The sequence below is a fragment of the Vulpes vulpes genome, chromosome X, assembly GCF_048418805.1.
Source record: "Vulpes vulpes isolate BD-2025 chromosome X, VulVul3, whole genome shotgun sequence".
Classification (NCBI taxonomy): Eukaryota; Metazoa; Chordata; class Mammalia; order Carnivora; family Canidae; genus Vulpes; species Vulpes vulpes.
Window position 1 is genome coordinate 47,567,610 of NC_132796.1, and position 27,534 is coordinate 47,595,143.

Sequence of the window (27,534 nt, forward strand, 5' to 3'; positions counted from 1 at the left end):
CCCCCTTCATTTGGAGCTGAAGCCTGAACTACTCCCGAGGCCCCGCCTCCCGTGTGCTCCAGCCCTTTACTGAGCTTGGCCCACAGTCTATGTTTTGCTCTCCCCCAGGCACACTTCCTCTGTTAGTGACCCTGGGAACCTGGAGGGAGGCTCCACTGCCCCTCCTGTGGTTCTTCCCGAGTTTCTCGCTAACCGTCTTTCCGTTCAGGAAGAATCCACTGTGGAGTTTTATTTTTATTTTTTTAATAATTTTTTAAATTTATTTATGATAGTCACACACAGAGAGAGAGGGAGGCAGAGACACAGGCAGAGGGAGAAGCAGGCTCCATGCACTGGGAGCCCGACATGGGATTCGATCCCGGGTCTCCAGGATCGTGCCCTGGGCCAAAGGCAGGCGCTAAACCGCTATGCCACCCAGGGATCCCCACTGTGGAGTTTTAAAGTTTCTACTTCTCTGTGGCTGGGCTTTCCTGTCCTGGAGCCTCTTGCCGCCTAGCCTTAGCCTGGCTTCTGAGGGGGCCCTTTCCCCACTTGATTTTTTTTCCCATTTTCCTACCTTGTTAGAAGCACAAACTCTTCTGTCTGTAGCATTCTGGCTGTTCTCTCTTTAAATCTCAGGTCAAATTCATAGGTTTTCAGGATGATTTGAAAGCTATCTAGGTAAGTTTGTGGTGAAAGGTGACTTGGGGGCTCTACTCCTCTGCCATTTTGCCCCACCCCATATCCTTTATTTTTATTTGATTTTCTGGTTGACCCATTCATTCTTTAGTAGTATTGTCCTTAATCTGTTCTTTCCAGATTTTTTTTTTATTGTGGTTGACTTCTAGTTTCATAGCATTGTGGTCAGAAAAATTGTATGGTATGACTTCAGTCCTTTTATATTTGTTGAGGTCTGATTTGTGACCTAATATGTGTGTATTTGAAAAAAATGTGTATTCTTCTGTCTTAGGATGAATGTTCTGAATATATCTGTTAAGTCCATCTGGACCAATGTGTCATTCGGTGACACTGTTTCCTTGTTTATTTTGTATTTAAGTGATCTTTCCATCAGTGAAAGTGAGTTGTTAATAGTCTTCTACTATTATTGTATTGTTATCAATTATTCCTTTATTTTTTTATTAATTGTCTTATATATTTGGGTGCTTCCATGTTGGGTGCATAAATATTTACAAGATGTCTAACAAGATCTTATTTTGGATTATCTCATTTATGATTATATTGCCCTTCTTTTTCACTTGTTAAAGACTTTGTTTCAAAGTCTAATTTGTTTGAAAAATTTTCTACTTTGGGTTTGTTTTCACATCCATTTGCATAATAAATATTTCTTGATCCTGTCACTTTCAATCTGCAGTTTACTTTAGGTAAAGTGAGTCTCTTGTAGGGAGCAAAAGATGGGTCTTATTTTTTTTTATCCATTTTGACATGCTGTATCTTTTGATTGAAACATTTAGTCCATTTACATTCAGAGTAATTATTGATAGTTATGTTTTTAGTGCCATCTCATTACTTGTTTTGTCATTGTTTTGGAGATTTTCTCTGGTCCTTTCTTAGCTTTGACTCTTTTAGTCTTTCATTTGCATTCAAACTGTCCCCTATAATATTTCTTGCAGGCTGGTTTAGTGGTCACAAGTTCCTATAGTTTTTATGTGTCTGGGACTCTTTTTCCCTCCTTCTATTCTCAGTGGTAGCCTTACTGAATAGAGTAGATTTATCCCATTCATCTCATTAATATATCATGCCACTATTTTCTGGCTTGCTAAGTTTCTGTGGAGAGATCTGCAGTGTACCTTATAGGTCTTCCCTTGGAAGTTGGGGACTTGTTTGTCTTTCTGCTTTTAGGATTTTTTTCTTTATCACTGCATTTTGGAAATCTAATTACAATATGTCTTGGTTCTGCTTTTGTTGATTTTGATGGGAGTTATCTGTGTCTCCTGGAACTAGATGTCTATTTCTTTCTCTAGATTAGGAAAGTTTTCTGCTATTCTTTTCTTAATATAAATTCTCTGCCCCCTTTTCTCTCTTTTCTTCTTCTGGGGCTTTTATAATAATACACATGTTATCATGTTTGATTGAGTCACTGAGTTCCCTAAGTCTACTCTCATGTTGCATAATTTTTCTTTCTCTCTTTTATTCAACTTCATTATGTTCCATTACTCTATCTTCTGGGTGTTCAATTAGTTCTTCTGCTTCATGAAACCTGCTGTTCATTGCATCAAGCCTGTTTACCATCTCATTTATTGCATTCTTCATCTATTATTGTTACTTTTTTAACTCTTTTATTTTTCTCTTAGGGGTCTCACTGATGTATTCTATTTTTTTCCCTCAGGACTGGTGATGCTATGATCGTTGCTTTAAATTCTCCATTAGGCATGTTACTTATATATCTGTTTCACTTAGATCTCTGGATATGGCCTTATCTTGTTCTTTAATTTAGGATAAATTTCCCTGTCTTGGCATTTTGTCTATGTCTCTGACTTCTCTGTTAAAAGAGTCAGTATGTCTCCTGCTTCTGAAAGTATTTGCCATATGGAGTAGAGATCATCTATTGCCCAGGGCAGTTCAGAGGTTGTCTCTTATGCCTGCTGCCCATGCTCTTCTGTTGTGTATTGGTTGCTTTATCTTTCAGGCCAGTCATCTGCGAAGGCTCTCCTTGCTTGCTTTAGTCAGTGTTTCATCCTTGGCTTGAATTTGCTGGTTTTTTGTTAGGTGTGCTCTGCTCTGTGAATTGAAGCCCTGAAGAACTCTCTGGTCAGGATATGTGGTTTGAGGAGGGATTTCTCCTGGTCTTCTGGGGGGAAAGGCCTGCTGTTCTGGGACTGAGAAAGGCAGTCCTTCCCAGGAAACATGGAAATAGGGCTTGTGTAGTCATTTTAAGCCATCAGTCTCATCAGCACTGTACTGATTTCTGAAATTGGCTCTTTGTTTATTCTGAGGGGTAGGGGATGGGATATTTATGCTGAAGGGCAGGGAAGGGAAATGGCACTAGCCCACTCCTTTCTTCCCAGTGAGGCATCTCTGTAATCTCTCACAGTAATGCTCCGAGAAGATCAAGTCATCTCCCCTTTGTGTGCCACAGACACACTTCAGATCACTATTTTCATGCTGTCTGCCCCTGGATTGTTTCCCTGACTTGTCTTGAGGATCAGTGCAGTGTCTCCAGGCTTTATCCTGTTGACCTGTAAAAATCCAGGTTTTGAGCCATTTTCTTTGCAAGAACTCAAAAAATTAAGAGGTACTTTCTCTTTCCAAACCAGTGGCTCTTGGCTCTTGGAAAATCATTCTTGTGTGTTCCCTATGTGCTCATCTCTCTCACACCTTTCTTTGCTACCACAGGCCCTCCAGACCATTGCACCTGCAATTTGTTTCTCCCCTAAACCCTATTTCTGAATCTCTTACCTTTCATGTGGTCTCTTCTCTTGCTTTAGTTGGGTAGTTTGTTCTGTCAGTGTACAGGTCAATTTCTGGGTTTTAGGGTGATTTGATAGTTATCTCGTTGTGTTCATGAGAGGAGACAAACCTAGGGTCTTCCTACTCTACCACTATCTTACACATTGTACTCTGTTCCTTTCTTTTAAAAGTTAGTTACCTTCTACAATTTCTAGATTGTTTTATCTCCATAAATTGTCAATTAATTATAGTAGATATTATGTGGTTCTGGATAATCAGTTATTAGCTTTTGGGACAAGTAAATCATTTCATAATGAATGAAAATAGATGAATTCTTTATTTAACCCCTATGTACACAGTATTGTAATACCATAGAAGGAATAACATGTGGAATTGGGTAGAATTTATTTTCATATTGATCCAAATGGTGTGGGGTTCTCAGCTGGTAGATTAAGAGTTGGAATAAGAAATTGTTCAGAAAGACCCAAAGAATCATTTTCCCTGCTTGACAGATGGAAGGGTCTGATATTCTAGTGATTAAGATGAGGTTGAAAGTATAAAGCTATTTTTACTTTATTTTTATTTACTTTTTAAAAGATTTTATTTATTCATTCATAAAGGACACACACAGAGAGGCAGAGATGCAGGCAGTGGGAGGAGCAGGCTCCATGCAGAGAGCCCAATGTGGGAATCAATCCTGGGACCATGGGACCACGCCCCGAGCCAAAAGCAGATGCTCAACTGCTGAGCCACCCAGGCATCCTTATTTATACTTTATAAAATATGAAGTTGTTTAAAGCTGAAAGCATAAAGTATAAGGATATCAAGGCCCAGAATAGATAAATGTGCATGCTTGCTGCAAAACTGAATAGATATTTTTCCTAGGACAGGATGGAAGGCAACTAACATTTATTGATTACCTATAATGTACTGGGCACTAAGCCAGCCATTTTCTTACATATTATATTTTTTATCTTCTCATGAGTCCTGTGAGATAAGTATTCTTAGCTCCAGGTCTAGACAGAGATGTGAGATAACTTCAGTAAGCTGATAATAATACATGCATTCAAACTGACTTTTTATTTATTTTTATTTAAATTCAATTTGCCAAAGTATAGTATATCATTAGTTTCAGATGTAGTTTTCAATAATTCATCAGTTGTTTATAACACTGTGTTCATCACATCACGTGTGCTCCTTGACTGTTCAATGTTTATGTAAAGGTGACAGTGAAAGTTGTATGAGAGGAAAGAGAAGGACTTCTGGCAGTATTCACTCTTTGATTCAATCAAATATACACTGAGAGCACCTGCTGTGGACCATATTCTTTTTTTTTTTTTAAAGAATTTTATTTTATTTATGATAGTCACAGAGAGAGAGAGAGAGAGAGAGAGGCAGAGACACAGGCAGAGGGAGGAGAAGCAGGCTCCATGCACCGGGAGCCCGACATGGGATTCGATCCCGGGTCTCCAGGATCGCGCCCTGGGCCAAAGGCAGGCGCCAAACTGCTGCGCCACCCAGGGATCCCACCATATTCTTTTCTAAGGACAAGTCCCTGTCTTCATGGAGTAAACATACCCTGAAATCTATAACTCAATTACTTCTAATATTATGACACTTCAAATATGGCCCTAAAATTAGCAGAACACTCCTCTACTCAGAAGATAATTTATCAGTCACACAAGTATGCCCTTAAACCCACCACTTACCGGAAAACCTGGGTGGCTCACTGGTTGAGCATCTGCCTTTGGCTTGGGTTGTGATCCGGGGTCCTGGGATGGAGTCCTGCTTTGGGCTCCCTGTGGGGAACCTGCTTCTCCCTCTACTGATGTCTCTGCCTCTCTTTCTCTCTGTGTCTCTTGTGAATAAATAAATAAATAAAATCTTACAAAAAGAACCCACCACTACCATCACTTAAGTTATTAAAGTATTCTTCCCAAACTCCCATAAATACTTTCCCTGAGAAGAGCGCTAAGATAATGTAAATTTTTTTTGCCCTCATTACATTTCTAGTAATTTAGAGTCTCTTATATTTATATTTCATTTAACCATCTACCTAGGCCAACCCATTAACTTTCTCTGATTCTTTTCATTTTACAGATGAAAAAGCTAAGCTTCATAAGGTTAAATAACTTGCTCTTGCTACATAACTAAAGTAGTTGAGCTGAATTGATAGCTTTATAAATTAAATTTGGGAACCATCTGGTAAAACAGAGCTATTTGTGAACATAAGGCACAAGATGCCCCAAATCTGCTTCTGTGTACATACTTCTAAAAGACCCTGAGCTATGCAACACTATATGTATTTCTTTAATTTTTATTCAACTATTCATTCTAAAAGAATTAAACAAGTTCCTATTATATGGCTATCAATTTAGTGAATAATTTGGAACTACAAATAACTTTTTTAAAAAAACTTTTCTTGAGGTTGGGTTCCCCATTTATTTGGATATATTAAAAGACAAATAAATTTGAAAGTGTTTAGGAACTCCTATTTTAAAACCCAGTAATGATTACTATAGATCAATCATTGTGAGAATGGTTAAATAAAATATGCTATATGCAAAAAATGAAAGGACAAAATAGACCTACATATGTCAAATGGATAGATTTTTTTCCTTGAGTATAGTTTACACACCATATTATATTAGTTCCAGGTGTACAACATAGTGATTTGACAAGTTTAAACATAATGCTATGTCATGACAAGTATAGATGGAATTTGTCTTATTACATCACTATTACAAAATTATTGACTATATTCCTTGGGCTGTGACTTTTATTCTCATGACATTCATCCATATCTGGAAGCCTGTATCTCCCTCTCCCCTGCACCTATTTTCCTAACTCCTATTCCCTTCCCCTCAAGCCATCAGTTTGTTTTTTGTATTTATAGGTGTGATTCTTCTTTTTGTTTATTCTTTGGGGGTTTTAGGTTCCTCTTATGAGTAGAATCTTATGATATTTGTATTTCTCAATATGATTTATTTCACTTAGGATAATATTCTCCAAGCCATCTATGTTGTCTCAAATGGCATAATCTCATCCTTTTTGTGGATATGTAATATTCCATTATTTATATATACATTTTCCTCATCTATTCATCTACTGATGGACATTTATGTTGCTTCCAGATCGTGGCTATTATAAATAATGTTTTAATAAATACAGGGGTGCAGATAAACTTTAAATTAGTGTTTTCACATTCTTTGGTCAAATAACCAATAGTGGAATTATTGGATTGTTAAGTATTGCTATTTTTATTTTTTTGAGGAACCACCATTCTGTTTTCCACAATGGCTGTACCAGGTTTCATTCTCACCAACATTGCACAAGGGTTTCTTTTTCTCCACATCCTTTCTTTTTTTTTTTTTTAATTAACTTTTATTGGTGTTCAATTTACCAACATACAGAAAAACACCCAGTGCTCATCTCGTCAAGTGTCCACCTCAGTGCCCGTCACCCATTCCCCCTGACCCCCCGCCCTCCTCCCCTTCCACCACCCCTAGTTCATTTCCCCGAGTTAGGAGTCTTTATGTTCTGTCTCCCTTCCTAATATTTCCCAACATTTCTTTTCCCTTCCTTTATATTCCCTTTCACTATTATTCATATCCTTTCAATATTTGTTATTTCTTGTCATTTTGATTTTAGCAATTCTAACTGGTGTAAATGGATATCTTATTATGGCTATGATTGTCATTTCTCTGTTGATTAGTGATGTTGAGCATCTTTTCTTCTTTGGAAAAATGGGTATTCAGATACTCTTCCTATTTTTTATATCAGATTGTTTTTTGGTGTTGACTTGTAGAAGTTCTTTATATATTTTGGATATTAGCCCTTTATTGGATATATCATTTACAAATATCTTCTCCTGCTCAATAGGTTGCCTTTTCATTTTGTTGATAATTTCCTTTGTTGTGCAAAAGCTTTTTATTTTGATGTAATCCTAGTAGTTTATTTTTGCTTTATTTTTAAAGATTTTATTTATTTATTCATGACAGACAGAGAGAGAGGCAGAGACACAGGCAGAAGGAGAAGCAGGCTCCATGCAGGGAACCTGATGTGGGACTGGATCTCGGGTCTCCAAGATCACACCCTGGGCCAAAGGTGGCACTAAACCGCTGAGCCACCCAGGCTGCCCTATTTTTGCTTTCATTTCCTTTGCCATAGGAGACATAATTAGAAAAATGTTGGTATGGCCAATGTCAGAGAAATTAGTGCCTGTGCTCTCCTACAGGATGTTTACTTGTGTGAAACCACAAAAGATCTTGAATGGGCCAAGTAATCTGGAAAATACAGCAAGCAAACCTGGATGTATCACAATCCCAGATTTCAAGATATAGTACAAAGCTGTAGTAATAATTAGAGTATTATGGTACTGGCACAAAAATAGATACATAGATCAATGGAACAGAACAGAGTCCAGAAATAAACCCAAATTTTATGGCCAATTAATCTATGTCAAAATAGGCAAGAATATACAATGGGGAAAAGACAATCTCTTCAACCTATGGTATTGGGAAATCTGGACAGGTACATGCAAAAGAGTGAAACGACCAATTTCTTACACCACAAACAAAAATAAACTCAATTGATTAAAGACCTAAATGGGACCTAAAACTGTAAGATTTCTAGAAGAAAAATTAAGCAATAATTTCTTTGAAATTTGTCACAGAAATATTTTTCTAGATATGTCTCCACTGGCAAGGGAAGTAAGAGAAAAATTAAACAAATGAGACTACAGGGATGCCTGGGTGGCTCAGCAGTTGAGGGTCTGCCTTTCGCTCAGGGCGTGATCCTGGAGACCCAGGATAGAGTCCCATGTCAGGCTCCCTGCATAGAGCCTGCTTCTCCCTCTGCCTGTGTCTCTGCCTCTCTCTCTCTGTGACTCTCATGAATAAATAAATAAAATCTTAAAAAAAAACAATTGAGACTACACCAAAATGATAAGTTTTTGCACAGGAAAGGAAACAATCAATAAAACAAAGAGGTGACCTACTGAATGAGAGAAGATATTTGCAAATAATATATTTTATACTGGATTTATGTGCAAAATTTATAAAGAATGTAACAACTCAATACTTTAAAAACAACAATCTAATTTAAAATCATCAGAGGACCTGAATAGACATTTTCCCAAAGAAGGTATACAGATGGCCCACGAACACATGAAAAGTTGCTCAGTTTCACTAATCACTGAGGAAATGAATATCAAAACCCTAATGAGATATCCCCTTACAACCATCAGAATGGCCAATCAAAAAGACAAGAAATTTCAAGTGTTGACAAGGATGTGGAGAAAAAGGAACCCTCTTGCCTTTTTGGTTGGGAATGCAAATTGGTGCAGCCATTGTGGAAAACATAATGGAAGGAAATTAAAAAAATATAAGTTTCATATGATTCAATAATTCCTATACTGATTATTGACTCACAGAAAACAAGAAAACACTAATTTGAAAAGATATGCACTGCTATGTTTAGTGCAGTATTTACCACAGCCAAGCTATCAAAGCAACCTAAGTGTCCAACAATAGATGAATAGATATAGAATATATGGTATATATATTACCCATAAAGCAGAATAATATCTTGCCATTTGCAACAGCATTGATGGACCTAGGGTTTATAATGCTAAGTGAAATAAATCAGACAAAGACAAATACAATATGATTTCATTCATATGTGAAATTTAAGGAATAAAAATGTAAGAGACATACAGAAACAAACTTCTAAATGTAAAGAACAGACTGGTGACTGTCAGAGGGGATGTGAATAAGGGATGGGTTAAATAAATAAAAGGGATTAAGACTGTGATGAACACTGAAAATATAAAATTATTGATTCATTATTATTGTATACCTGAAATTATTATAACAATATAAGTAAATTATACTTAAATAAAAAGAAAATATAGTAATATCCAAAAGACAAAATACTATGTAAAATAGAGAAAAGTTATCATAAATGAAAGCAAAATAATAAACATTTTTAACGTACTACCTTATTAAATAGTATGTAAGTTGTTTCATGATTGAGTCATGAATGTAATATTGTGTTATTTATTTTTACAGCAGCAAAAATTAGCTCTTTCAGATTCTATACTGACTGGGGAAATATATTCATAAACAAACTACAATTATTTCCCACTGAGTCTTTTATCATGACTAATACCGATGAGGACTTTTTTAACATATTTATTTTTAGACACAAATCAAAAACTGTTTTGCCCACATTGAGTTTTCATTTTTTAAGACAATTTTTGTACACTTTCATTTTTATTATCATTTGATTTCAACAAATAAAATTGAGATTGTAATACACAGTTGCTTTTAAAATATTACTATGTTAGTAATTATAGTAGTATTAAATGCATATTTTATCGGTTTGTAAAATCCTTGAACCAATGTATGGTTTATTGGGGGCACCTGGGTGGCTCAGCGGTTGCCCGTCTGCCTTCAGCTTAGGTTGCTCAGGTCGCGATTCTGGGGTCCTGGGATTGGGTCCCACATCAGGCTCCACTCAGGGTACCTGATTCTCCCTCTACCTATGTCTCTGCCTCTCTATCTGTGTCTCTCATGAATAAATAAATAAAATTTTAAAACAAAACAAAGTAAGTTTATTATTGCCCTAAAAGTAAATAAACAAATAAAAATAAGAACTTACTTATATGTAAAGAGATCATCCAATTTTTAAAAAGGCAATATATTGGGCAGCCTCAGTGGCCCAGCGGTTAGCACCGCCTTCTGCTCGGGGTATGATCCTGGAGACCCAGGATGGAGTCCCGCCTCGGGCTCCCTGCATGGAGCCTGCTTCTCCCTCTGCCTCTGTGTGTGTGTGTGTGTGTGTCTGTCATGAATAAATAAATAGAATATTTAAAAAGGCAATATATTTGAACAATCACTTCATCATAAAGGAGATAAGGATTGCAAATAAGCATAAGAAAAGATGTTCAAATCATTAATCATTAGATAAATCCAAATTAAAACGACAATGAGATACTACTACATACCTATAGGAATAACTAAAATTAAAATTAAAAATACTGAGTACACCAAAGACTGAGTATGCTAGCAAGGATGTAGAGAAACTAGAACTCATACATACACTGCTAGTGAGATAAATTGATACAACTACATTGGAAAAACAGTTTGACAGTTTCTTAAAAAGTTAAACATAAAGCTACCATATGAACCAGTTGATAATAAAAGCTACAACTAGCAACATATTTGGTAGTATGGCTAACTTAGATGCCAGTGGGAATATATTTCCCTACAAATTGATAATGCTAGGTTGAGCAATAAGTAACACTAAAATCCTAATACATTGGGCTGTCAACTCCAGAGAAGCATTTCACTCTTCAACATGTTTCTTTCTTAGGAGAGACTCATGGGTTTCTTAGGATAAAGTCACATGCCATTTTCTTGAAATTCACATATTTCTAAAAGAACTGTGGAGTATATTTTCTAATGATTTCAGGTTAAATATTGCCACTTTCTCTTGTTTTGACATCCTTTAAAACTTTAAACAAATTTAGGTTCAGACAACAGAGCAGAGAGAGGAGTTAAGATGGTAGAAGAGTGGAAGACTCTAATTTTGTCTGGTCTCTGGAATTCAGATATATAGTTATAGAATCATTCTGAACACCTGCAAAATCAATCAGCATCAGAGAAAAGAATTGCTGCAACTTCACAAATATAAAACAACCACTTTTTGAAAGCTAGGAAGTGCAGAGATGTGAATCTGGGGTAATGTATTGGAAGATAAGGTGAAGGGTAAGGATCTTGCTTAAGGAGGATACTGCAAAGTATCATAAGCAGTGGAGTACAAAATTGGAAATTTTAGAGGTCTGCTACAGTGGGGTATTTCCTGGCTTAAAGATGCTCAAGTGGAAAGCAGTGAGGAGTCCCAGGTGGGATAGCATGTGCTCAAAGGATCCCCAGGTCACAAGAAGGACGGGAATGCCTGATTGCAGCAGAGTTCCCAGGGACCAGAGCAGGGAAGCCAGATGAAAACAGAAAGTCTAGGCAATAGCTTTCTGCTTGGAATTGCCATAGATTGTGATCCACTGCCTGGTCAAACTGGCAGGGGCCCAGCAAAAGACAGAAGCTCGGCAAGATACCCCTTCCTCCCCTGGAAGAACAGTGAGGGTCCATACCACAGGAGATGTAAGTTTGGATCATGTGCCTGAGATAAAAACACTCAGACACAGGCTAGGTGAACCCAGAGTTTGGACAGAAACCAGTGAGACAAAAGTGACTGACCTATTTTCTGTGAGAGCTTACTGAAGAGTGGGGGCTGCGAACTTTCAGCTCCAGGGCTAGAGAATGGGACGCTGCCATTTTCATCCCCCACAAACAGTGCTGACAGCCTTCAGGGAGCAAAACAGTGCCATAGAGTAGAATCCTGAACCACTTACATGGAGCTGGGCCATTGCCAAGAGAGGCATAATTTCACAAGGTCAAGAACAACTGAGAATCAGCACAATACGGCCCTCTCCTAGAAGCCCAGCAGAAAAAACTAGCTAACACCAAGTTTACTGATCATAGAGAACATATGATCATAGAGATCATAGAGATCATAGAGAACTTCAGCTTTGGGGAAAACAGTATATAGCATTTATGGTTTGGTTATTATTCTTTAGTCTTTCAGGGTTTTTTTCCCAACTATTTTCTTATTTTCAAAATTCTTTTTAATTATTATTTTTATGTATACATTATGTATGTATATATTTTATTTTTGTTTCTTTTCATTATATATATGTTTTTCTTTCTTCCCTATTTTGAGAATCTAGTTTCTATGAACAGACAAAATATACCCAGGACCTAGTACAGTATTTTGTTCTGTTTTACATTTTCTTTGATTTTTTTCTTATTTTGTTTTCTTCAGGTTTGTTTTGTTTGTTTTTTTATGTTGCTGTTATTGTTATATTTGTCCTTTCTCTCTTTGTTCTATTCTTTTCTGGACATAATGATAAGCAGAAAAACTCATCCAAATAAAAGAACAGAAGGTAATATTCTCCTCCAGGGATTTAATCAATAAGGACATAAGTAAGATGTCAGAAGTAAAATTCAAAACAATTATAAAGATACTAGATGAGCTTGAAAAAAGCATAGAAGACACTAGAGAATGCCTTACCAGAGAAATTAAAGAACTAAAATCTAATCAGGTTGAAATTAAAAATGCTATTACTGAGATGCAGTCCCAAACGGATGCTCTAATAGTGAGGATAAATGAATCGGAAGAAAAAGTCAGTCATATACAAGACAGAATGATAGAAAATAAAGAAGCTGAGAAAAAGACAGAAAGTCAACTACTGGATCACAAAAGGAGGCTTCACAAAATTGATGATACCATAAAGCAAAATAATATTTGGATAATAGGGGTCCAAAAAGATAACAAAAGAGGGAGGGGCAGAATGCTTATTTGATAAAATTATCCCTGAGAAGTTCCCTAATCTAGAGAAGGAAACAAGCATTCAAGTCCAGGAGGCACAGAGAATGTCCTTAAGTCAATGAAATTAGATCAATACCATGACATATAGTAGTGAAGCTTGCAAATTTCAGAGATAAAGAGAAAATCCTGAAAGCATATTGGGACAAAGGGTCCTTACCATTTAAAGGTAGACAAATAAGGCTGGCAGCAGACCTGTCCACAGAGACCTGGCCCACAAGAAAGGACTGGCATGATATGGTCAATATGTTAAATGGGGGAAATATGCAGCCAATAATACTTTATCTGACAAGGATGTCATTTCAAATATAAGGAGAGAAAAAGAGTTTCCAAGACAAACAAAAACTCAAGGAATCTGTGAATACCAAACCAGCCCTGCAAGAAATATTAAAGGGAATCCTTTGAATGAAGAAAGAATCCACAAGTAACAAAGACCATAAAGGAACAGAGACAATATACAGAAACGGTGACATTATAGGTAATGCAATGGCACTAAATCCATGTATTTATATAATTACTCTCAATGTTAATGAACTAAATGCTTCAAAAAAAGACATAGGATATCAGGTTGAATGTTTAAAAAGACTCATCAATATGCTGTCTACAAGAGGCTAATTTTAGACCCACAGATGCCTCCACTGAATGTGAGAAGGTGGAGAAACATTTCTATTCCAATGGACATCAAAAGAAAGCTATAGTAGTAATCTTTATCAGATAAACTAGATTATAAACTAGATTGGAATAAGAGATGAAGAAGGACATTGTATTATACTAACAGAATCTGCTCAACAAGATCTAACAATTGTAAATGTTTATGTCACTAACATGGGAGCAGCCAGTTATATAATCCAATTAATAACCAAATTAAAGTAACACCTTGATAATAATAAAATAGTAGTAATGGATATTAACACCCCACTCACATCAATGGATAGGTCATCTAAGCAGAAGATCAACAAGAAAACAAGGACTTTGAATGACACACTGGACTGGAAGGACTTCACAGATATATACAAAGCATTTCATCCTAAAGCAGCAGAATATATATTCTTCTCAAGTGCATGTGAAACATTCTCCAGGATAGATTACATACTGGGTCACATCAGGTCTAGACAAGTACAAAAAGACAGATTATTCCATGCATATTTTGAGACCATAAATATTTAAAATCAGAAGTCAATTACAAGAAAAAAATTGAAAGAAACACAAATAGTTGGAGGTTAAAGAGCATCCTACTAAAGAATGAATGGGTCAACCAAGAAATTAAAGAAGAATTTTTTAAAAATACATGAAAGCAAATGAAAACGAAAAAACTCCAGTTCAAAACCTTAGGAATGTACCAAAGAGGGTCCTAAGAGGAAAGTATATAACAATACAGGGCTTCCTCAAGAAATTAGAAAAAAATCTCAAACACACAACCTAAACTTACACCTAAAGGAGCTGGAAAAAGAACAGAAAATAAAGCCTAACTCCAGCAGGAAAAATGAAATAATAAAGACTAGATCAGAAATAAATGATATTGGAATCAGAAAATTAGTAGAACTGATCAATGAAACTAGGAGCTTCTTCTTCAAAAGAATTAATGAGATTAATAAAACCCTTATCCAGATTTATGAGAGAGAGAGAGAGAGACACAGAGAGAGAGAGAACCCAAATAAATAAAATGAAAGAGATCTCAACCAACACCAAAGAAATACAAACAATTCTAAGAGAATATTATGAGCAAATATGTGCCAAAAATATGCAATCTGGAAGAAATGGAAAAATTCCTAGAAACATATAAACTCCCAAAACTGAAACAAGAAAAAATTAAAAATCTGAATGGACCCATCATCAGCAAAGAAATTGAATCAGGAAACAAAAGTCCCCCCAACAAACAAGAGTCCATGGCCACATGGCCTCCCAGGGGAATTCTACCAAATATTTAAAGATGAATTAATACCTACTTTTCTGAAACTGTTCCAAAAAAGAAAATAAAAAAGAAGAAATGGAAGGCAAACTTCCAAACTCATTCATGAGGCCAGCATTACTTTCATCCCAAACCTAGATGGAGATTTCTAATAGAATTATAGACCAATATCCCTGATGAACAAAGATGCAAAAATTCTCACCAATATACTACCTAACAGGATTTAATAGTACATTAAAAGGATTATTCACCACGACCAAGTGGGATTTATTCCAGGGCTGCAACAGTGGTTTTACATAAACAAATCAATCAATGATTACACCATATTAATAAAAGACAAGAACATATGATCCTTTCAATAGATGCAGATAAAGCATTTGACAAGATGCAGCATCTTTTCTTGACAAAAACTCTCCACAGTCTAGGGATAGAGGGAATATATTTCAATATCATAAAAACGATATATGAAAAACCCCACAGCAAATATCATCCTCAATGGAGAGAAACAGAATTTTTACCCTAAGGTCAGGAACATGACAGGGATGTCCAATCTCATCACTGCTGTTCAGCATATTACTCAATTCAGCTTCAGCAATCAGAAAACAGAGAAATAAAATGAATCTGAATCAGCAAAGAAGAAGTCAAACTTTCACTCTTTGCCAGATGACATGATATTCTCTGTAGAAAACACAAAAGACTCTACCTAAAAATGGACAGAACTTATACAGGATTCAGCAAAGTGACAGAATAGAAAATCAATGCATAAACGTCAGTTGCAGTTCCATACACTAATAATGAGACATAAGAAAGAGAAATAAAGGAATTGATCTGACATACAATTGCACTAAAACCCATAAGATACCTAGTAATAAACCTAACCAAAGAGGTAAAGGATCTATACTCTAAAAACTATAGCATACTTATGAAAGAAATGGAGGAAAACACAAAGAAATGGGAAAAAGTCCATGCTCATGGATTGGAACAACAAATATTATTAAAATTTTATGCCACTCAAATCAATCTACACATTCAGTGCAATTCATATCAAGATACCATCAGCATTTTTCGTAGAGCTGGAACAAATGATCTTAAAATTTTTATGGAGGCAGAAGGACCCTGAATAGCCAGAGGAAAGTAGAAAAAGACAACTGAAGCTGGTAACATCACAATGCCTGACTTCAAGCTATATTACAAATCTGTTTATCAAGACAGGATGGTACTGGCACAAAAACAGACACATGGGTCCATGGAACGGAATCAAGAACCCAGAAATAGACCCTCAATTCTATGGTCAACTAATCCTTGACAAAGCAGGAAAGAATATCCAATAGAAAAAAGTCTTTAACAAATGGTATTGGGAAAATTGGACAGCCACGTGCATAAGAATGAAATTGGATAACTTTTTTGCACCATACACAAAAATAACACAAAATGCATGAAAAACCTAAATATGAGTCAGGAGTCCATCAAAATCCTACAGGAGAACACAGGGAGCAACCTCTTTGATCTTGGCTGCAGCAACTCTTGATTGACATATCTCCAAAAGCAAAGGGAAACAAAAGCAAATATGTACTATTAGGACTTAATCAAGATAAAAAGCTTTTGGATCACCTGGTGACTCAGTTGGTTAAGCACCTGCCTTCAAGTCAAGTCATGATCTCAGGGTCCTGGGATAGAGACCTGCATCAGGCACCCCACTCAGCCAGGTGTCTACATCTCCTCTGCTTCTTGTTCCCTGATTGTGCTCTCTCTTTATTGCTCTTAAATAAAATATTTAAAAATATAGATATATAAAGCTTTTGGACAGCAAAGAAAACAACTAAGAAAACTAAAAGGAAGCCTATGAAATGGGAGAAGATATTTGCCAATGTCTGATCAGAGAAATGACTAGTATCCAAATTCTAATAAGAACTTCTCAATCCAAACACTCAAAACCTAGAATATCTAGTCAACAAATGGGCAGAAGACATGATCAGCCCTTTCTCCAAAGAAGACCTAGACATGGCCAAAAGGTACATGAAAAAATGCTCCACATCACTTGTCTTCAGGGAAACACAAATCAAAACCACAGTGAAATATCACCACACATCAGTCAGAATGGTTAAAATTAACAAGTCAGGAAATAGTGGCTGTTGGAGGATGCAAAGAAAGGAGAACTCTCTTACACTTCTTGTGGTAATGCAAACTGGTGCAACCACTCTAGAAAAGAGTATGGAGTTTCCTAAAAAAGTTAAAGACAGAGCTAACCTTGGACCTAGCAATTGCAGTATTAGGTATTGATTCAAAGGATACAAACATAGTGATTCAAAGGGTCAAATTCATACCAATGTTTATAGAAATAATGTCCACAATTGTCAAAATATGGAAGGAACCCAGATATCTATCGACACATGAATGGGTAAAGAAGAGGAAGCATATATGCTTCGGCATATTATTCAGCCATCAAAAAGAATGAAATCTTGCCTTTTGCAATGATGTGAATGGAACTAGAGGCACTATGCTAAGTAGAATAAGTCAAAGAAAGACAAACACCATATGATTTCTCTCATATGTGCGATTTAAGAAACAAAACAAATGAACATGGGAAGGGAAGGAAAAACAAAGTAATATGAATACAGAGACAGAGACAAGCCATAAGAGACTCTTAACTATAGGAAACAAACAGAGTTGCTGGATGGGAAGTGGGTGGATGGTTGAGGTAACTGAGTGTTGGGCATAGAAGAGGGCACTTGAAGTAATTAGAACTCTCATGTTCTGTCACCCTCACTGATATTTACCATTCATTTTCTCTCCTTTCCCCTTTATTCCATTTCACTATTTTTTATATTCCCCAAAGGAATGAGACCAAATAATATTTGTCCTTCTCCGATTGACTTACTTCACTCAGCATAAGACCATCCAGTTCCATCCACGTTGAAGCAAATATTGGGTATTCGTCCTTCCTAATGGCTGAGTAATATTCTATTGTATATATGGACCACATCTTCTTTATCCATTCATCTTTTGATGGACACTGAGGCTCCTTCCACAGTATGGCTATTGTGGACATTGCTGCTATAAACATTGGGGTGCAGGTGTTCTGGCGTTTCACTGCATTTGTATCTTTGGGGTAAATCCCTAGCAGTGCAATTGCTGGGTCGTAGGGCAGTTCAATTTTTCACTCTTTGAGAAATCTACACACATTTGTCCAGAGTGGCTGCACCAGGTAACAATCCCAACAGTGCAAGAGGGTTCACCCCATTTCTCCACATCCTCTCCAACATTTGTTTCCTGCCTTGTTAATTTTCATCATTCTCACTGGTGTGAGGTGGTAGTTCATTGTGGTTTGGATTTGTATTTCCCTGATGGCCAGTGATGCAGAGCATTTTCTCATGTGCTTGTTGGCCATGTGTATGTCTTCCTCTGTGAAATTTCTGGTCATGTATTTTGCCCATTTCAGGATTGGATTGTTTCTTTGCTGTTGAGTTTAATAAGTTCTTTATTGATATTGGATACTAGCCCTTTATCTGATAGGTCATTTGTAAATATCTTCTCCCATTCTGTAGGTTGTCTTGTAGTTTTGTTGACTATTTCTTTTGCTGTGCAAAAGCTTCTTATCTTGATGAAGTCCCAATAATTCATTTTTGCTTTTGTTTCCCTTGCCTTCATATATGTGTCTTGCAAGAAGTTACTATGGCCAAGTTCAAAAAGGGTGTTGCCTGTGTTCTCCTCTAGGATTTTGATGGATTATTGACTCACATGTAGATCTTTCATCCATTTTGAGTTTATCTTTGTATATGCTGTAAGAGAATGGTCCAGTTTCATTCTGCATGTGGATGTCCACTTTTCCCAACACCATTTATTGAAAAGACTGTCCTTTTCCCAGTGGATCATCTTTCCTGCTTTGTCAAATATTAGTTGAACATAAAGTTGAGGGCCCATTTCTGAATTCTCTATTCTGCTCCATTGAACTATGTGTCTGTTTTTGTGCCAGGACCACATTGTCTTGATGATCACAGCTTTGTACTACAACCTGAAATCTGACATTGTGATGCCCCAAGCTCTGGTTTTCTTTTTCAATATTCCCCTGGTTATCCAGGGTCTTCTCTGATTTCACACAAATCTTAAGATGATTTGTTCCAACTCTGTGAAGGAAGTCCATGATATCCTGATAGGTATTGCATTAAATGTGTAAATTGCCCAGGGTAGCATAGACATTTTCACAGTATTAATTCTTCCAATCCATGAGCATGGAATATTTTTCCATCTCTTTGTGTCTTCTTCAATTTCTTTCAGAAGTGTTCTGTAGCTTTTAGGGTATAGATCCTTTTCCTTTTTGGTTGGGTTTATTCACAGGTATCTTATGCTTTTGGGTGCAATTCTCAATGGAATTGATTCATTAATTTCTCTTTCTTCAATCTCACTGTTAGTGTATAGAAATGTCACTGCTTCCAGGCATTGGTTTTGTATCCTGCCACACAACTGAATTGCTGTATAAGTTCTAGCAATCTTGAGGTGGAGTATTTTGGGTTTTCTATATACAGTATCATGTCATCTGCAAAGAGGGAGAGTTTCACTTCTTCTTTGCCAATTTGAATGACTTTTATTTTTTTGTTGCCTGATTGCTGAGGCTAGGACTTCTAGTACTATGTTGAATAGCAGTGGAGACAGTGGACATCCCTGTCATCTTCCCGATCTCAGGGGAAAGGCTTCCAGTGTTTCCCCATTGAAAATGATATTGGCTGTGGGCTTTTTGTAGATGGCTCTTAAGATGTTGAGGAATGTTCCCTCTATCCCTACACTCTGATGAGTTTTGATCAGGAATGGATGCTGTATTTTGTCAAAGGCTTTCTCTGCATCTATGGAGAGGATCATATGGTTCTTGTTTTTTCTCTTTCTGATATGATGAATCGCATTGATTGTTTTATGAGTGTTGAACCAGCCTTGCATCCCGGGGATAAATCCCCTTGGTCATGGCGAATAATCTTCTTAATGTATTGTTATATCCTATTGGCTAGTATCTTTAGTAGAATAGGTATGGTTTCTTCTTTAAACGTTTGATAGAATTCCCCAGGGAAGCCATCTGGCCCTGGATCCAAGACATATTTAATTTCAAGAATTATCTCCCATTATCCTTCCAAGCCATCACTGTGCTCCATAAGTTCCAGTTTTTCCAAAATCAAAGTTATATCTTTTGGATTGCATATGGCACCAAGAAGCAACAGAAAAACCTTATTTGTCAAAAAGTGTGGTCTATATCTTACTTTATATCTAAGTTTTGAAAGTGTCGTCACCACACTACTAAAAGTAATATTTAGGGAATGAAAAAATACTTAAAAATACTAAATTCTTAGTAAGTGGAGATAATGATAAAGACCTCCATAAACCTTTGTTAGGCCATACTTTGCTCCTGGAACATGGTTTTAATGCACAAACTTCTAGTTAGGAAACATTTTAAGAAACTTAAAATTATAAAATGATAATTACTTATTAGTGTAATAATTTAGTTTTTAAAATTTTTCAAAAATATTCATTTATTTTGAAGTGAGGTAGAAGAGAATTAGTAAGAAGGTTCAGGGCTAGTTTTAGTCACATATTTTTCTTGTTTTTGTCAACTTTGTAAACTGTAGGTGTGACTTTTTAGTTAATTTGACTGCAAGTGAACTAAAAGAAAATTCTAAGGTAGAAATATAGATTACAGATCTTTAGAATATTAATGCTTATTCTAAATTGTGGTCCTTTTGCATTTATGATCTTACTTCACTTTCCATAGATAAACAAGAGAGAATAGTAAAACTTAATCAGCAAATTATATGTAGGATCTATCTGAAAACATTCTGCTACTTAATGAGAAGTCTAGATAAAGTAGTTCTCTTTAAATTCACTGTTCATGGGAGACCTGAGTGGCTCAGTGGTTGAGCATCTGCCTTTAGCTCAGCGAGTAATCCCAGGTTTCTGGGATCTCTGCCTATGTCTCTGCCTCTCTCTTGTGTCTCTCATGAATAAATAAATAAAATCTTTTAAAAAATTCACTGCTCATATATGTTTTTTTAAGTGTGTGTGTATGTATGTATGTGTGTGTGTGCATGCAAATTTTTGCTACATTTCTTTTATATTGCATCTTATCCAGTCATGAGAGAAGTTCTCATAAGCCTATGGAAGACTCTGAGTCGATATATTTAAAAAACTAAAAGAATGCTTCACATCAGATTAGTACAATTATTGAACTGAACAATCAATTTTGATATCCAAATCTTTTCCTGTCCTGACTGTAGTATTGAACTTTATATGGATAAAATGTGTTTCAGAGAATGATTTATTGAATTCTCACCATAGGTTTGCCTTCTGCTTATGCAACTCTGTTGGAATCTCTCTTTCCATGGCTTTGGATTACTGTTGACAATTCTGACTCAGCAACAGAAGATAAAAGCCATGATATAATGAATAAGCCAAATAAGTAAGAAATAGAGATGTGGACTATAGACCTCCAAAGAATTGAGCTTGTCGAAGATATATGCCAGACATTGGAAATGTTAAGAGGTAGGTATTTGGTATATATTGTTTTTGAGGGCTGTGTGTGTGTGTGTGTGTGAGAGAGAGAGAGAGAGAGAGAGAGAGAGAGAGAAAGAAAGAAGAAAAAGAAAGAAAGAAAGAAAGAAAGAAAGAAAGAAAGAAAGAAAGAAAGAAAGAAAGAAAGAAAGAAAGAAAGAAAGAAAGAAAGAAAGAAAAGAATAGACTATTGTAATAATATTGTCATGGTCCTGGGGCACCTATGTGGCTAACTTGTTTTTTTTTTTGTTTAAAGATTTATTTATTTATTTATCATAGACAGAGAGAGAGAGAGAGAGGCAGAGACACAGGAGGAGGGAGAAGCAGGCTCCATGCTGGGAGCCCGACGTGGGACTCGATCCTGGGACTCCAGGATTGCGCCCTGGGCCAAAGGCAGGCGCCAAACCGCTGAGCCACCCAGGGATCCCCTGTGGCTAACTTGTTTAAGCATCTGCCTTCGGATCAGGACATGATCCCGTGATCCTGGGATCAAGCCTCACGTTGGGCTCCCTGCTCAGTGGGGATCCTGCTTCTCCCTCTCCCTCTGCAGCTGTCCCTGTTTGTGCTTGCTATCTCTGTATGACAAATAAATAAAATATTTTAAAAAGTTTATCACAATATGTATAATATGAAAAGCTAAGGCTACTTTTGTAAGAAAATTAAGCTTACTCTCAGAAACTTGAGCTATCAAAGTGGTACTGAAAATCAGAAGAACATACCTAATGAGATTATTTTCTTAGGCTGAAAAAAAATTAGGCTTTTAAAAAGGAATAAGCCTAGGAGGAGTAAGGGAAAAAGAACTATCATTTATTGAGCTAATAATCAAGTACCAAAATATATGTTACCTGATTTAATCCTCATAATGATCTCATGATGTATGTGCTCATTTTCATTTTGCACATAGAAAATGATCTTGAATTGATTACTTGAATTGTCCAAGGCCCATGCAGCTATTAAGTTCAGGGTTGTGTTTTAGACATGGGTCTCTCTGATCTCTAAAACACTGTAGTTAGAGAAGACTACACATCTAAGAGAAACTATATATAATTTCATGGTTTTCCTATGAAGAATTAAATTTAGTTTTAATTTTCTGAGGAAAGATTTTGACATGGTATATTCAGAAAATTCTTTAGCAATCCCAATATATGCAGCTAAAGAAAAAAAAAGCAGTTCTAGAGAAAGAAGCAACTATTCTCAACAATGAAATACCTGTGATTCTGACATTTTTCCTTTTTTGATGCTTCTGCATTTCTTCAGATAGTATATATATGGAAATCATTTTTTCTAGAGCAGGTAGGCAGAGTAGATAAATGCCTAGAGTAGGCCAATGTAGCAATGTAGCCTTCTATTGTAAAATCTGTTTAGTTTAGCTAAAGCAGCAGCTTAAAGTTTATTCGAAATGATTGTACTCATGATACAAACCTTTGGACCCTTGATCAGACTAAGGAATTTAAACGTATTTTATTTTTATAATTTATAAATGTTTAGGTTTCCTTTGATGTACATTTTGTCTTCATAAACTCCCAATACTTTAGTTTTGCTTTTGTTTCCCTTGCCTCTGGCAAGATGTCTAATAAGAAGTAGCTAAGCTGATGTCATAGATTCTTTTCTTTTTGTACATTTTTTATTGGAGTTTCATTTGCCAACATATAGTATAACACCCAGTGCTCATCCTGTCAAGTGCCCATCACCCTGTCACCCCATCCCCCACCTACCTCCCCTTCCACTACCCCTTGTTCATTTCCCAGAGTTAGGAGTCTCTCATGTTTTGTCACCCTCTCTGATTTTTCCCACTTAATTTCTCTCCTTTCCCCTATAATGCCTTTCACTATTTTTTATATTCCCCGCATAAGTAAAACCATATGAAGAGTGTCGTTCTCTGATTGACTGACTTAACTCAGCATAATACCCTCCAGTTTCATCCACGTCGAAGCAAATAGTAGGTATTCGTCCTTCTGAATGGCTGAGTACTATTCCATTGTATATATAGACCACATCTTCTTTATCCATTCATCTTTTGATGGACACTGAGGCTCCTTCCACAGATTGGCTATTGTGGACATTGCTGCTATAAATATTGGGGTGCAGGTGTCCCAGCATTTCACTGCATTTGTATCTTTGGGGTAAATCCCCAGCAGTGCAATTGCTGGGTCTTAGGGCAGTTCTATTTTTAACTCTTTGAGGAACTTCCACAGTTTTCCAGAGTGGCTGTACCAGTTCACATTTCCACCAAAGGTGCAAGAGGGTTCCTCTTTCTCCGCATCCTCTCCAACATTTGTTGTTTCCTGTCTTGTTAAATTTCCCCATTCTCACTGGTGTGAGGTGGTATCTCATTGTGGTTTGGATTTGTATTTCCCTGATGGCCAGTGATGCGGAGCATTTTCTCATGTGCTTGTTGGCCATGTGTATGTCTTCCTCTGTGAGATTTCTGTTCATGTCCTTTTCCCATTACATGATTGGATTGTTTGTTTCTTTGCTGTTGAGTTTAAGAAATTCTTTATAGATCTTGGATAGTAGCCCTTTATCTGATAGGTCATTTGCAAATATCTTCTCCCATTCTGTAGGTTATCTTTTAGTTTTGTTGACTGTTTCTTTGGCTGTGCAGAAACTTTTTATCTTGATGAAGTTCCGATAATTGAATTTTGCTTTTGTTTCTCTTGTCTTCATGGATGTATCTTGCAAGACGTTACTGTGGCCAAGTTCAAAAAGGGTGTTGCCTGTGATCTCCTCTAGGATTTTGATGGACTCTTATCTCACATTTAGATCTTTCATCTATTTTAAGTTTTTCTTTGTGTATGGTGTAAGAGAATGGTACAGTTTCATTCTTCTGTATGTGACTGTCCAATTTTCTCAGCAGTGTTTAATGAAGAGACTGTCCTTTTTTCCAGTGGATAGTCTTTCCTGCTTTGTCGAATATTAGTTGACCATAGTGTTGAGGGCCCATTTTTGGGATCTCATCCTGTTCCATTGATCTATGTGTTTGTTTTTGTGCCAGTACCACACTGTCTTGATGACCACAGCTTTGTAGTACAACCTGAAATCTGGCATTGTGATGCCCCCAGATATGGTTTTCTTTTTCAATATTCCCCTAGCTATCCAGAGTCTTCTCTGATTCCACACAAATCTTAAGGTGATTTGTTCCAACTCTGTGAAGAAAGTCCATGGTGTTTTGATAGGGATTGCATTAAATGTATAAATTGCCCTGGGTAGCATAGACACTTCACAATATAAATTCTTCCAATCCATGAACGTGGAATATTTTTCCATCTCTTTGTGTCTTCCTCAGTTTCTTTCAGAAGTGTTCTGTAGGAAATTCAGAGATTCAAAGAAAAATGGATATGTTAATTTAAAAGGTCTTCCACCTGATGTTTATACTTTTAATTACGGCTTTAATATTTTTTTATAATTCACTAAGTATGTGAAAATTATTGGCAACTGTGGTATAGTGACAAGATCTTTTGATTTGTAGTCAAATAACCTGAATTACAATTTTAGTTCTACCTCTTATTTACAATATAAATTTGTGTAATTCACTTCATCTCTCTGAGCCTAAGTTCTTTTATTTATTAATTTTTTTTCTAATTTTAATTTCAGTATGATTAACAGACAGTGTTATGTTAGTTTCAGGTGTACAATGTAATTAATCATCAATCCTGCACATCACTCAGTGCTCATGATAACTGTACACTTTAATCTCCATCACCCATTTCTCCCATCCCCACCACTCATCTCTCCTCTGGCAACCATTAGTTTGTTCTCTATATGTAAGAAGTCTGTTTATTGGTCTCTCTCTCTCTCTCTCTCTCTCTCTCCCTCTCCCTTTTAAACTTTGGTCATTTGTTTTCCTTCTAAAATTCCACATAAGAGTGAAATTGTATGGTATTTTTCTTTGATTGACTTATTTCACGTAGTATTATACTCTCTATCTCCATCCATATTATTGAAAATCGCAAGATTTCATTCTTTTTATGGCTGGGTAATATTCCATTGTATATATACCACATATTCTTTGGCCATTCATTTATCTGAACTTCAGTTTTGTCATTTATAATATGAGATAAATAATCCATATCTCATAGAATTGTTGTGTGAATAACGAGGTAATAAATGTGAATGTACTTGGTAGACAATAAAATGTCATAATATGAGAGGAAAGTGTATCAAATGAGCACTAAGGGAACCAAGAGGTTTTTCTTTCAAAAAAAGATTAATAAAACTGACAAACACCTCACCAGACTTATTAAAAATATGAGAAAGGACCTACATAAATAAAATCACAAATGATAGAGGAGAGATCACAATTGATGCCACAGAAATACAATTACATTAGAATGTTATGAAAAGTTATATGTCAACAGTTTGGGCAATCTGGAGGAAATGGATAAATTCATAGATATATATAAGCCATGAAATTGAAACAGGTAGAAATAGAAAGTTGAACATATCAATAACCAGTAAAGAAATAGTATCAGTAATCAACAAACTCCTGACAAAGCAGTCCATTGCCAGATGGATTCACAGGCAAATTATACCAAATATTAAAAAAATAATATATTTTCTTCTCAAACTCTTCCCAAAAAATAGAAATGGAAGGAAAACTTCCAAAATCATTTTATCAAGAGACCTTTACCATGATTCCAAAACCAGACAAAGATTCTAATAAAAAAGAGAACTACAGGTCATTATTCCCAATGAAAATGGAAGCAAAAATTCTCAACAAAATACTGGCAAATTTAATTTAACAATACAGTAAAAGAATCATTCACCATGATAAGTTGGGATTTATTCCTGAGCTCCAAGTGTGGTTTAATATTTACAAATCAATCAACATGATAAACTAGTTAATAAACGAATTGATAAGAATTATATTATCCTCTGAGTAGATGAAGAAAAAGTATTTGAGGAAGTACAACATCCATAATCGATAAAAAAAAAAAAACACCCTCAATGTGGTAGAGATTACGGGAACATACCTTAACATCATAAAGGCTATATACAAAAAGACCCACAGCTAATATCCTCAATGGGGAAACCCTAAGATAAAAAAATAAAATAAACCCTGCAAATCAGAGGAAACAATCAACATAACTAAAGATAATCTTAAGAATGGAAGAAGATATTTTCAAATGGCATATCTGATGTTTGTATTCAAAAATATATATAGAACTTGTCAATATCCACCTCCCCCAAAAAATATCCAGTAAAAAAATGGGCAGAAGACATGAATATACACTCTTTTCCCAAAGAAAATATCCAGATGGCTAAAAGACACATGAAAAGATGCTCACCATATCTCATTATCAGGGAAATACAATCAAAACTAAAATGTGGTACCACCTCATACCTGTCAGAATGGATAAAATTAACACAAGAAATAGCAGGTGTTGATGAAGATGTGGAGAAAGGAGAATCCTCTTGCATTGTGGGTGGGAACGAAAACTGGTATAGCCACTCTAGAAAACAGTATGTATGTTCCTCAAAAAGTTAAAACTTGAACTACCTTATGACTCAGAAATTGCACTACTAGTACTTACCTAAAGGATAAAAGAAGACAAATTCAAAAGGGTACATGCACTGCAATGTTTATAGCAGCATTATCAACAATAGCCAAACTATGGAGATAGCCCAAATATTTATCGACTGATGAATCTATAAAGAAGATGCAACACACACACACACACACACACACACACACACACACACACACACTGGAATATGACTCAGCCATCAAAATAATGAAATTTTGGCCTTTGCAAGGAAAATAAGTCATACAAAGACAGATACCATATGGTTTCAGTTATGTATAGAATTTGAGAAAGAAGACAGATGAACATATGCAAAAAAAATGAATCAAACCGTAAAGCAGATTCTTAACTACAAGGAACACACTGAGGGTTAATATAAATAAAAACTTGGAAGAAGAAAAAAAAACCATCAAATTTTATAATAAATTAAGAGTTTCAGAATAACTTTTCTCAAAAGATTGAGACTCAACAATTTCCACAGTCACATTGTTTGTACATGATAGAACCAGAAATCCAGATTTGGACTGTGTGTCTCTAACCCCAATATTCTGTCCACAACACCAAACTTCCTACATGGTTTTATCCAGCCTTACAATAAGTGGAAATTATATATGAAATGAATTTAATGTAAATGATTACTGAGAAAGGAAGATGGTGGCAGAGTAGGAGTACCCTAGGCTTGCCTGTCTCACTAACACAACTAGGTAAATATGAAATAATCCTAACTCCCCAAAA

The 27,534-nt window shown here is 36.0% G+C and overlaps 1 protein-coding gene across 7 annotated transcripts in view; it reads left to right on the top strand.

Annotated features, from left to right (window-relative positions):
- ZC3H12B (zinc finger CCCH-type containing 12B) overlaps positions 1–27,534 on the top strand; it is a 443,182-nt gene that overhangs the window by 250,763 nt on the left and 164,885 nt on the right. For 6 of the 7 annotated variants that reach the window (XM_072744679.1, XM_072744681.1, XM_072744680.1 and 3 more), the window contains exon 2: positions 21,062–21,265. The exons of the other annotated variant lie outside the window; for it this stretch is intronic. The gene's annotated coding sequence lies outside the window, so the exon portion shown is untranslated. The remainder of the gene's footprint in view (positions 1–21,061; positions 21,266–27,534) is intronic. 7 annotated transcript variants of the gene reach the window in all.